This window comes from Cydia pomonella, chromosome 2 (assembly GCF_033807575.1).
Source record: "Cydia pomonella isolate Wapato2018A chromosome 2, ilCydPomo1, whole genome shotgun sequence".
NCBI classification, from domain to species: domain Eukaryota; kingdom Metazoa; phylum Arthropoda; class Insecta; order Lepidoptera; family Tortricidae; genus Cydia; species Cydia pomonella.
In genome coordinates, this window is record NC_084704.1 from 36,260,111 (window position 1) to 36,273,038 (window position 12,928).

Below are 12,928 nucleotides of genomic sequence, written 5' to 3' on the forward strand. Positions count from 1 at the left end.
ATACAACGTAAATAAAAACAATTGACTTAAGATAGAGACAGACAACAGGCAGTCTTATCTCTAAAGAACGACCTCTTCCAGGCAACCTTTGGCTAGCTCAACCTTTAAACCTGTGTGTGCTTTAGATAGCTACATAGTTTTTCTTTCAAAATAAGAAGTTTTCAAATCCCTAAAATATAAAATAATTAATAGAAAATAATTTTATTCCAAACTGTTCAAATTAGTTGTATTATATTTACCTACAGATTGTGTAATTTGGAAAGTTGCCATTAAATAAAAAAAATAAAATAAAATAAAAATTGGAAAGAGTCGAAAATTTCAGGATAAAGTCACAGAAAATTAAGGAAACTTTTATTTTTCAAATGGCAAATTACGATCCCCAAAAATATAACAAGTTTTAATTTTTTTCCCATGTTGAATTATTGCAATTTTTGAAGCTTGCCGATGGCACATCAGTTATTATAGTTGTTCATTATAGTAATATCAAAACTTCATTTTCATAAACGTCAAATACTTACTAGTTTATGAAAATAAAATAACTATTCGGGTCAGAGGTGTAGGGTTAGAGCCGGTGTAGCTTTATATTTTGACGTTCATAAGCGCATTGTAATATGCCTACTTGAATAATAAACTATCTTTATCTTTTATCTTTGAAGCAACTACAATACTACACCAAAATAGGTATAGACTGTTTCTTCCACTTATCCTGTCCGGGAGTTTATGCTTACATACATAATAAAGTATTTCATTGTCTTTGGTATTAAGCAAAACAGATCGTTCGATCACGACATTTTCTTTTAAGCTGTCACTTGAAACCCCAAAAGTAAAGTCAATTTCCATCTCTGATTTGTCCAAGTCAGACACAATATTAAAACAAGATATAATATCCCCGTAGATTACTAGAAGTCTAGACGTTCCGTAAAAAGACAGACGCATTAAGGGCACATTTTATATTCGCACGCCGTGCCGGGGCTAGGGTTGTTATAAGAAAATTTCGAATATCCTGACATAAGTCCCGACATCACCAACGATGCACGGCCATTACTCCAACGCGAATGATAACTTCCACAAATTACCCCTACTACTGCCACGATAAAGTATAAAATGGGCATTAAGTCTATTCTTTAAAGGATTTCTCTGAATTATATTCGTCATGATACTCGTACCGTATACTCTTGGGTCAAATGGATGGCAAGCGTGCGCAAGGAAGAGCACCCATGAGATGGTCTGATGCTGTGAAGAGGGTGGTTGGCAGCAACATGCAGTGCGTGTCCCATATGGTTTACGACCGCCCAATATGGAGACGGAGCATACACGGTCGCGATCCTCAGCAGTGAGGCACCGAGGAAGCAGATCTTTAATAGTCATGTGTTTCTTAGTTTTATGTGTATATTGTATACCCGAAATGGATTACCGTTGAAACTTACATATTATATGTAATTACATAACACCTCTGTAACACGGTTGTACAATAAAGAACTATCTTAACTTACCTTATTCCAAAACCTTTCGTGGGCCACTAACCCCTTATCTCGCCAGTCATCACCATAATTATGATGTGCTGTATTAGCTACAGCGTAACATTCAGTTTCTTCTACCCAACTCCAAGCTTATAGCTACCTTCTAGTGGTAGCTGGGGTTTTAAAAAAACCCTGACACTCGCCAAGTTTCCCGCAATCGACAAAGTACCAAAAATCCTGACATGTCGGGGAAATCTCGAGACATGGCAATCCTAGCCAGGGCGTTTGGAAAATAAAGGTGTATTCACTATGTTACGTTGTGAAAACGTAGTCTTGACGTTTTTGTTTGAAGAAACGTTGACACTGGCATATCCGATCCATATCGCATATCGTATCTTTAGCAAATTTTTGACGTATCTTAAAGTTCGAATCAGGTTATACATAATAATATTTCTTACACAAAATGAATCAGAATGAATCAGATTTTTCAGAAAGACCACGCCAAAATGGAATTACTTGCCTATTTCACCCTGCGGTAGTAGTTTTTCTGAAACTTACTGAATCTCTATTCTCTGCAACAGTGTTTTCCTTCACCGAAAAGCAGAATATCAAATGAATACTAAATATCAAATGACATTTCGTCAATAGGTTTCAAGATACTCATTAGTATGAGCAGGGGTTTTAAACCCGCGACCTTTGGATTCACGTAGCTCGGAAACTGGCTAAGTTGAAATGGGACTGGGCTGGTCATGTCTGCCGAATGCCGGACGACTTGTGGGCCAAGATTAACCACTGAGTGGAGCCCCACGAGTTTAAACAAGGAGATGGTAGACCTCGTCGGCGATGGCGGGTTAACTTGGACTTGAGAGTGGCCACATAACACTAAACAGAGACGAATGCAAAAAGAGGGGGGGGGGGCTTTACCCAGCAGAGGGACCCAGTGGGCTCTGAATTATTAAGATTTAATTAATATGGTATGGGAGACCTTTTCATAGGCCTCTGGGCGGCTAGAGGTAGTAAAGTAGAAGCCACCAACGCACCAACATGCCAAATACGGGCCCCTAATTGCTGAGTGACGGCGCTGAGCCTCGCTTGTGTTTCCCGTCACGCCGCTCCTTCATACGGGGCCCAAATTGGACATTTTTTCACGAGAGATTTGCAGATTCGGGCCCCTGACTAATTCCGTGTCTCCGTGTTCACGGGAAATATGCAGTACGTGCGAAAAAATGCGTGACAATAAGCAATCATACACCCTTTATCACTAGCAATAATTAATTGACCGAGCTCGTCTCGTCACGTCTCCATTTTAGCTTGGGCAAGAATCCTTTCGTTATGGATGTTCTCCTCTACAGATCGCAATTCTCAACCGATTCTCGTGAAATTTTGTAAGCAGTTTAATGATTCAACAGATTATTTGTCGATTCCGTTTTTGGATTTTTTCAAAATTGCGGAGCATACCTTTGAGCGCACAGAGCCACTAGTTAATAGTAAAACATGAATCTCATGAAGACAGTAAATATCGTATCCTCGTACAAAACGTATCGACCCGCCACATCTGGTCGCGACGTGTCACATCGACAGTTTCTTGGCACGAGGCGATTTAATTACTGGCTAGTCACGCAACCGGGTTCGATACTTATCAGTACCAAGTACAAATACTGGCTAGTATTTATACCGACTCTGTACATACGTAGCAAAACGAAGCAAAAATACCAACTAATTGCCGGTGTAAAATTACCAGCCCAAAGCTAGCTGACCAAGTTATCATCTCTTTCTGCCTGTGCTCCGGCCGCCTTTATTAAAGCGGTTGTTTTTTGCGATAAACGCAGCGTGTAACGCAATGCGTTTGCCGTAAACCGATTTCAAATCAGATAATCTAATGACCGTATAAGTTTTACGCCCCTACATTCCGTGATCGCATGCGTTCAACGCTGCATCTATCGCATAAAATAATTGCGCGCTCAAACAATAGCCGAATGGGGACCTAACATACACCTTTGAATTTCTTCGCAGATGTATAGTTGGCTCACGACGACGCTTTCCGTCACCGAAAAGCAACTTGTAAATATCAAATTTTTATACCTATAGGTAGTTGCATACATAATACGAAGAAACTTATTAGAACTAGTCGAACTTTATGCCCATAATCCCCGGTTAGAAAAGTCGTATGCGTTACAAGAATTACAGTATAAAAAAAAAGAAACAAAAAGCACGACTAAAATTGCGGGTCCACAGACTTCCAACCTAGCTACCAAAGCTGACCCGCTTGCGGCGAATATTTGCTGTATCCCGTACGAAGGTAAACGAGATCGTAATACCTACTAGTAAAGTATAAATATAAGTACCGTCGAGTTAGCAGATATCTTTTCAAGCCAATGTTCCAAAATTATATATACACCACCTTATTATCAAAGTCTTAGAGGCGTGATATATTTTTATTACCTTGGTTTATAAAGATGTTCGTTAACTGGACTGAACGAGTAAAGTCTGGATTCGTCCTGACGCCCAGCGAGATCTAGCACTAGATTAGGTACTAGGTATAAAATACCGTCTTAGTATTTCCATATTCTCGCCCCATCTCTATCCCGTGTGGGCAACGTACAGCGCAAACAGCCACGCACTGGCACGGGCCACGAAAAAATAGGAAAGTATTAAATACCTAGTATGCCTTCATAATATGTATTTATATTTTTTTTTTTTATAATTCGCCTAATCTCTATCCCGTGCGGCCAAAGTAGCACACAAACATCACGCGTTGGTATGGGTCCCGGAAAACCATATTAAATGCTAGTATGCCTGCTTAGTATTTCTTCTTCGCCTCATCCCTCCCCGGTGCGGGCAGCGCACGCAAATATCCACGCATTGGTCCGGGCCACGGAAAACCACGAGCGTATTAAATACCTATAAAGTATGCCTTCTTAGTATATTATCCACATCCTCGACCCATCCCTGTCCCATGCGGGCAGCGTACCACGCAAACATCCACGCGTTGGCACGGGCCACAGAAAAACGCTGTAATTGAAACTATCCCGCGATTTCCTGGATAATGCTTTTAAAGGTTAGCTGCCGCTGGCGAGTAGCGATAACTGTACGATTTGATTTCATTCCCCTTAATTTCATATATAATATTATTTACATATTTTAAAAAGTCATGACCCTCGTTCCGGGTCATTCCTGATGCAGAGGCTGTCTATCGCGATTCAGCGTGGCAATGCGGCGAGCGTGATGGGCACCTTTGCGTCTGGGAGGGCTCGGGACGGGTTGTTTGATTAATTTTTGTATTTGTGTCTTTCTTTTTGTTTACTTTTACTTCTATTTAGTTTATAGTCCATTTTAATGTTTTTTTTCAGAGTAAATTTTATTTTATAAAGTATATAAAGTTTTTATCTGCTTTTTTGCTTCTTTGTAGTCGTATGCGTAACTTTTACATAATAATACTTAGTTATAGTGGACGAAATTTAATTTGCACCGATTGGTCATAAAAATTATATTTACGAATACAAAATGACAAGAGGTGTGAAATGCTTTGCACGTGTCGTCCATGCAATGGGTACGAGTATAACTACTTAATTATGACACTTTGTGTTTCTGGGATAATATCGACACGTTATTCACACAAAATACACAAAAATTATATTATGTAAATGACACTTTTTTCGACACAAATCGTATTTACTTTGAAATTAATGTTTTTTTACATAATTTTTTTTTAAGAATAGACTACGAATTGAAAAGTTGGAATACTAGGAAAACTTAGAAATGCAAATGTAGAAAATTAACTGGGATCAAGATTTGTTTAGCTCAAGTATACTTTAAGCAAACTTACTTACTTACTGCTGTGGCGCAGCGATCCGAAGTGGATCTTGGCCTCCGACACCAAAGACCGCCATGCTTCTCTGTCCAAAACCGTTTCTGTCCAGTCGACGGCGCCGAGTTCGCTAAGGTTTTTTTGCACTTCATCTCTCCAGCGGTACCTAGGGCATCCAGACGTTCTTCGGCCATTTGGAACTCCAGAGTACGCCCTCCAGACTGCTCACATACTTTAAGCAAAACTGGAAGCTAATTGTTTCATTATCGTATTGTAAAAGAGCCATCAGCGATAACATCCATCGGGGCAAATAATATTTTTTCGACCATACTACAAGTAGACCTACTTGCGGCCCGATTCGAAGAATGATTAAGACACGTTTAAGATCTTGGAGAGATCTTTAAAAGCTCGATAACTAAACGACATGTCAAAATTTACGTTTATTTATATGGTACCTACCTAATAATAATAAAACTGTGTTCCGAATGGCACCGCTATATTTGGCTACTTTTGCGGTCGCCATCTATTAGACGATGACTGTGCCATCACAAGCGGGATATAGCCAGGCTGAATTTTGCATCTGATTCGAGCTTGGTCTGATTTTGGCCTTTTTTTAATCCACGGATGGTGCAATATATTTGTTGTCAACACACCTACGAAAGCTACGTCAAAGTACACTTTAATATCAACCCCATAACCTTCACAAATTAACTTAAACACCAACTTTGTTTGACGGATCGCATTTGTTAAATTACCAACTTGTAAAAGCGGGTGGCAAATTTCGGAACTAATATTTATGGGTACATTTTCTTTGGGAAGGAACGCAAGTGGCGCCATTTGGAACGGCAGGAAGTTTAATTGTTTGTGGGAGTAGCGAGAAAATGCCACATCTATCATTACGATGACAATGTAGGGTGACTATGAGACTTTAGCATGTCGGGCCATGCTTAGGGTTCCGTAGTTACCCATCCGTCACAACAATAGACCATGAACCCGGTTGAACCCGGGTATGTCCTTAAACTACGTCCAAAAGAGAGGTATGGGCACTGTGAATGTCATCTCGCTTTGTGTGGTAGGGCACAGCACAGCGGATGTCATTCCACATCTAGAACAGAGCCGAACTGGAGAAGTACCTCGCCCTCACAGAAATCCGCAGCCAAATAACACTAGACCCTACTCATAGTGTTGTGTTCCTGCCGGTGAGTAAGCTTGCCAGAACTGAACGAGGTTGCCGAGTGTTAGGGTTGGCAACGCGCATGTAACTCCTCTGGAGTTGCAGGCGTACATAGGCTACGGAGACTGCTTACCATCAGGCGGGCCTGATACTTACTAATAGTACCCGTTCATTAGGGTCCCGTTTGACCCTTTGGCTACGGAACTCTAATGAACGGGTACTATTAGTGAGTATCATGTACCAAGCAAAAGGGAGTACCTTCACAACGCATTGTAGTACGCCTTTTTACGATAACTCAAACTCTTTTTCATTGAATGTTTTTTATTAAGCTCTAGTTTCACGATTTTTTTTCATAATTTTGGACCCATGGTTCAAAAGTTAGGCATTCCCCTCTCGGGAGGCATAATTTATTGTTCTTTCGAAGCGATTGTTTCCGAAAATGTTCAGTTTATCAAATAATGTTTCTTGAAGACCCCTATTCGTTGTGATAAATCTATCTACATGTAAATCTAACTTTCAATGTAGGGGAGGTACCGTAGAAAAATGTATTTTTTATATTTTATTTTACCACTTTGTCGAATTGATTGATCCATGCCAAATTACAGCTTTCTAGCACTAACGATCACGTATCGACAGACGGGCAGACGACAATAACAAAAATATAAAGGTTCCTAATTCACTACTAAACTCTAAAAAGGAACCTGTCCGACTGTCTGTCACATCACATCGCGAAATATCTCACAAACTACTTACGCTATCGATTTTAAATTTGGAATAAACAAGGCTTATCCAGACGCATTCAAAATGAATTTATTTTTCATCTTCCTTACGTTGTCCCCGCTTTTTCCCATAACCCATGGGAGCCTGTGGAGTGTCCAACTACTAATTTTTACGAAAGCGACTGCCATCTGACCTTTCAAACCAGAGGATACAGGACTTCAAAAAAATCCTATCCACTAGAGTTCCTAAAATGTGGTCACAACACCGCGACAAGCCTCAAGTCTTTGTCCCGTAATGGACCCGTTAGTTAATCAACACCAGAGGGCCTGCCGCGAACCACGTTCGACGTGTCGCCTCTCTGTCGCACTTGTAAATTCGTACGTAAGTGTGACAAGGAGGCAATACGTCGAACGTGGATCGCGTTAGGCCCTCAGACACCTCCACACTTAATCATAATCTTAACATTTATCAATAGATTTTGTTCTTAGTACAAAACCGTCCATTTTACAAAGAAAGGTCTAATAGGCGTGATACATGTTTTAGAAATGTATTTATAAATGTTCTTAAAGCTTCGATAGTCAACAGGTACTTTTTGATCCTGAAAATAATATCGCTATGTGTCAAAAGTTGTAAACGATAAATGTTAGCGCCGAACAGCCAGCCGCCATTTTTGTGTTGTCATAATGGCAGTTTGGTAACAAATAAATGAAAAAAACGTCAAATTTGGAGTGAAAAATTTAATTTTACATTTGTTTCTACTATAGTGACGTCACTCACAGTCACTCACAGTCACTCACAAGAAAAAAAAGGTTGTCAGCATTATCGGTCACGTGACATACTTACAAAGATTGCTGTCCGCAAAGATCTAACAACGAAACTCGAAGTGTTTGTGAACATATGCTTAAGGCAAATTCTACGCATCTTTTGGCCAAACTGGATCACAAACGCTCACTTATAGAGAATTACCGGACAAGCACCCGTACACGAGGAGATCCAAACGCGCAAATGGCATTGGATTGGGCATATCCTCGGGAAGCCTGTCACCCACCTATCCAAAGTGGCCCTCACCTGGAAGATGCCCAGAAAACGGAAACATGGTCGCCCTAACTTGGCGCCGTTCCGTGGGGAAGAGTTGGGTGTATTGGGGATGGGGTGGGAGGTTACCCAAGCTGCCCAGGACCGAAGTCAGTGGAAGAAAATGGTTCGAGCCCTACACCCCAGCAGGGGGTAACAGGATGTAAAGAAGAAAAAAAAACAGGACAAGTGCGAGTCGGACTCACCACCGAGGGTTCCTTACTTTTTAGTATTTGTTGTTATAGCGACAACAGAAATACATCATCTGTGAAAATGTCAACTGTCTAGCTATCACGGTTCATGAGATACAGCCTAGTGACAGACGGACGGACGGACGGACGGACGGACGGAGAGCGGAGTCTTAGTAATAGAGTCCCGTTTTACCCTTTGGGTGCGGAACCCTAAAAAGAGACATACCTACAGAAAATAAAATTACGATTTTCATGTTGAAACTCACTTTCATATAACAAAATAGTATTAAGTTATTAGTAAAAGTAACGTTTCTGGTTGTAGAAATGTCACTTTTAATACTGACAGATCAGTATCATATCGGAAACAGATCGAATAACTAAAACTCGGATTGGCTTGGTAACCTTTTTTTGAAGAGATAAGGTGAACCGACGGCGGTTTTTGTTTTTTTGTGATAGGGCATGACTGTTTCACTTAGGTAATACTGACAACACACTTAAGAGGCTGTCAATACCTAAAGCGCGCACACTGTCTATTTCTATCGGAGTAAATGAGATAGCACTGTCCCATGTTACTGGGCCTGGGCAAGGGAATAATAAGAAAAATATTTAAATAAAAAAAAGTGGATTATTAGTGCAATATTTAACTCAACCACGGTTTAGATATAAATGTTTTTAAATTGTGATTTTAATTGCAGACCCATAAGTCAAAACAATAAAGACATAGAACCGTTTAATTGTGATTTTAAGACCAATCTTTGCAATTCTTTTCTATCGAGCCGATTTCGTTCAATCATGTATCGAGTACAACCACGGTCTTTGAAATATAATTAATATGAACATATATTTTTCTTACTTGACTAAAACAAATAGTCTTTCTTAAAAAACTGTTTAAGTAACATCAATTTCAAGGACATTGGGTGTTGACAGCCACTTAACCTACGAGGTCCCTACGTCCGGTGTTCCAGGTGCCTATTGGCTACGGGGTCCGCTTACCATCACGCGGGCTGTATCTGTACAAGCATCCTGTATGACGTATGAATTAAAATTAACTTATTTAAAAAAGTATGCAAATTCGTAGGTGGCATCAACTCGTAACAAATTCAGGCGCGTTGCCAAAAACCACGACCAAAACTTCACCTGTTAATTAAAATTTCATAAAACCGGCCTTCCTTCGCGTCGTAACTTAGCTTTACTAGAGACCAGTCAATTGTTAAAACTGTTCATCTTTATACAGATACACAAAAATGTCATGGTTTACCCTACACTACAAGTTTCTTTTGACGACCGGTTAGGCCTAGTGGGTAGTGACCCTGCCTACGAAGCTGATGGTCCCGGGTTCAAATCCTATTCGTCGCATTTATTCGTGTGATGAGCATGGATATTTGTTCCTGAGTCATGGGTGTTTTCTATGTATTTAAGTATATTTATATATTATATATATATCGTTGTCTAAGTACCCTCAACACAAGCCTTATTGAGCTTACTGTGGGACTTAGTCAATTTGTGTAATAATGTCCTATAATATTTATTTATTATATTATTATTCTCTTACCCCATCTAACCTTATACAATAAAATCAGTATCATATCGAATCGTCGACGATCCCACACTCACAAGCTGTTGAACCTTTAAGGAGAGACTTTGCCTCCTTGTGTGTGTTCTACCGCTTGTACAATGGGCTGTGCTCTGAAGAATTGTTTGACATGATGCCCACGGCTACTTTCTATCACCGCACCGCTCGCCGTCGGCAGGGTGTTCATCCTCACACCCTAAAACCTAAATGGTCGCGCACTGTGCGGTTTAAGAGGAACTTCCTCCCGCGCACGCTCCGGTTGTGGAATGAGCTACCTGCCGAGGTTTTCCCGTGGGTCTACATGTACAGTATGAGGTTCTTCAAAAAAGCAGTGTACAGATTTTTAAATGGTCGGCAACGCGCATGTAACACCTCTGGAGTTGCAAGCATCCATAGGCTGCGGTGACTGCTTACCATCAGGCGGGCCGTATGCTTGTTTGCCACCGTCGTGGTATAAAATAAAATAAAATATTAGAAACAAATCGAATAACTAAATCTCGAATTGGCCTTTTAATAAATCAAAAATTTATTGAAGAATCACCCCTTTTTTAATAACGGCAAATGTTTTTTGGGCATATAACACGATACGTGTTCAGTACAACTACGTTCTCAGAAAGCTGCTGAAGCGACCAAAGCACTGCAGTGCCTCTGGCATGTTCGCAGAGGCAAGGGCAGATGACTTCTTTGCAATTAGGCGCAAACGAATTGCCTCTCTGCTGAAACGTGTGCGCGGTAGCAACAACAGCATGCTGAGGACGTTGGCCGAGAGACTCGACTGCCCGCTCACTAAATACTGGGTCGGTGTGGTGATTGGGAGGGATAAGTAGGGCAAAGCCTCTTGGTGAAGTGGTAAGGCATGGATTAGTTTGTAGTTGATTAACATAGATAATAAGATAGCTATGAAGATTTTTTACTAATATCGCTATGGATTTTTTTTAATGGTCCGAAATAAACAATTTTTAATTAATTTTAATTTTTAATTTTGGGTAATACTCCAAGCTACGGGCGGGGTATATAAATGAAGAAGGGATAACTTCCAGTGATATGTCTCAGATAAGTGTCAGTGATATGGACCGATTTCTAAGTTAACAATGTACTAAGAGGTCCGTTTATATGTATTCTGTCGCTGTGTACAGCTCTGGTACGGTAAATGCGCGTAAGTTCTGAAAAACCAATTCGTATAAAACCAAACGGGGAGCCCACCACAACCGATTTTAAAGAATCGCGCTACCGACGGCTATCGCTCAGACATCATACATATAATAGCATTCTTTTTTATTCCCTCGTCTCCGACCTTACACACGCATCATTGCAATGATTGGACGGGTTTATGCCGCACCGTAAAAAGTTTTACGCCACACCTGAGGTCGGCACTTCGCGCACGCCTGTTTATGCCCTGAATATTGCATAACACCTTTTTTAGGGCTCCGAGAGATTTTGTTGATGCCTATTTTGTTTTACTGAACAAGGGAAAATATGTTTAGCTTAGGTTTTTTTTTATGATGTAGAAGGCAGACGATAAACGAATCGCCTTATGGTTGCCCTTGGACGGCCCAAGTGCGTTGCCAGTAGTTAAAATGGTACCTACGCTCCTTTATCGATGACGATCTTGTTGGGAATTTTTAGATAGACGTCATAAAATATAGTGGAATCGCGTTCTCGACTTTATTTTGTAGAGTAGTTGACTGGTGGAGCAAAAAAAAAGCGGTGGTAGCCGAGTGGATATGACGTCCGACTTTCAATCCGGAGGTCTTTGGTCCAAATCCTGGCTCGTACCAATGAGTTTTACGGAACTTATGTACGAAATGTCATTTGATATTTACCACTAGCTTTTCGGTGAAGGAAAACATCGTGAGGAAACCTGCACACATCTGCGAAGAAATTCAAAGGTGTATGTGAAGTCCCCAATCCGCATTGAGCTAGCGTGGGGACTATAGCCCGAGCCCTCCCGCACATGAGAGGAGGCCTGTGCCCAGCAGTGGGACGTATATAGGCTGAATTATATATATATATATTATTATAGTTGACTGGTTATATTATGAACTTACCTTTTTGAAGTTTCTATTCACTGCATTTCCCTTGCGCACTTTGAAACAAGTTGTTTATAGTTTTGTATTTGCTTCCTTGAAACGCTGCTGTATTTTATTAATCTCTTGTTTGTGTGTGACAACCTCAGGTGACAACTGATAAGGATACTGAATGTTTAGTAATCTTTTAGTATTTATTCGCGGACGATATTACATAAAATAAACAGCACAAGTACCACAACCGAGGTTTGAAGGTGCGACCACCGCAAATATATGAAAATTTTAATTGAAATAAATGGGCGCATCTAGTAGAATATTCCGATAAAATTATTCATATAGGTATTTACAAATAATTCACATAATATTGTTTGTTTAGATTGTTGACTGACATTGTCAAAATGACCTCCTTTAAGCCAAGTAAAAATATGGACTTTTTGGGTTGATGGTAAACCAGTGGGGCGACACTCCTTTCGGCTTTTCTCGGCTCCGCGAGGGCTCAGGGCTCAGCATTGCTCCGAGCTATGGAAGGTGGAGGTAAGGAATGAAATCTCCATGTACCAAAAAGTGTCATGAAAAAACCTTATTAAATAGGTGGCGCTACAATACCTAGAATACTTAAAAAAAAAATCAAATCATAGACAACGCACTTCACTCCGTCAATAACGCCTAGGTTCTTAGCTACTCTAGCGCTACTCTGGAGAGATTTGGAAGTATTATTTATAGCTGACAGCTGGACACTTTTGCAACAGTTCTACCTAAGGAGATTTCACTCCTTTTAATTCCACAGTCCATACTCCGCAGCACGACCACATATATTGATGACAACCCTAAATAAAATAGTGCCATACATTAGAAAGGGACAATATATTTCGTCCCTGAATTGCTGTCAAATTTCGGTTTT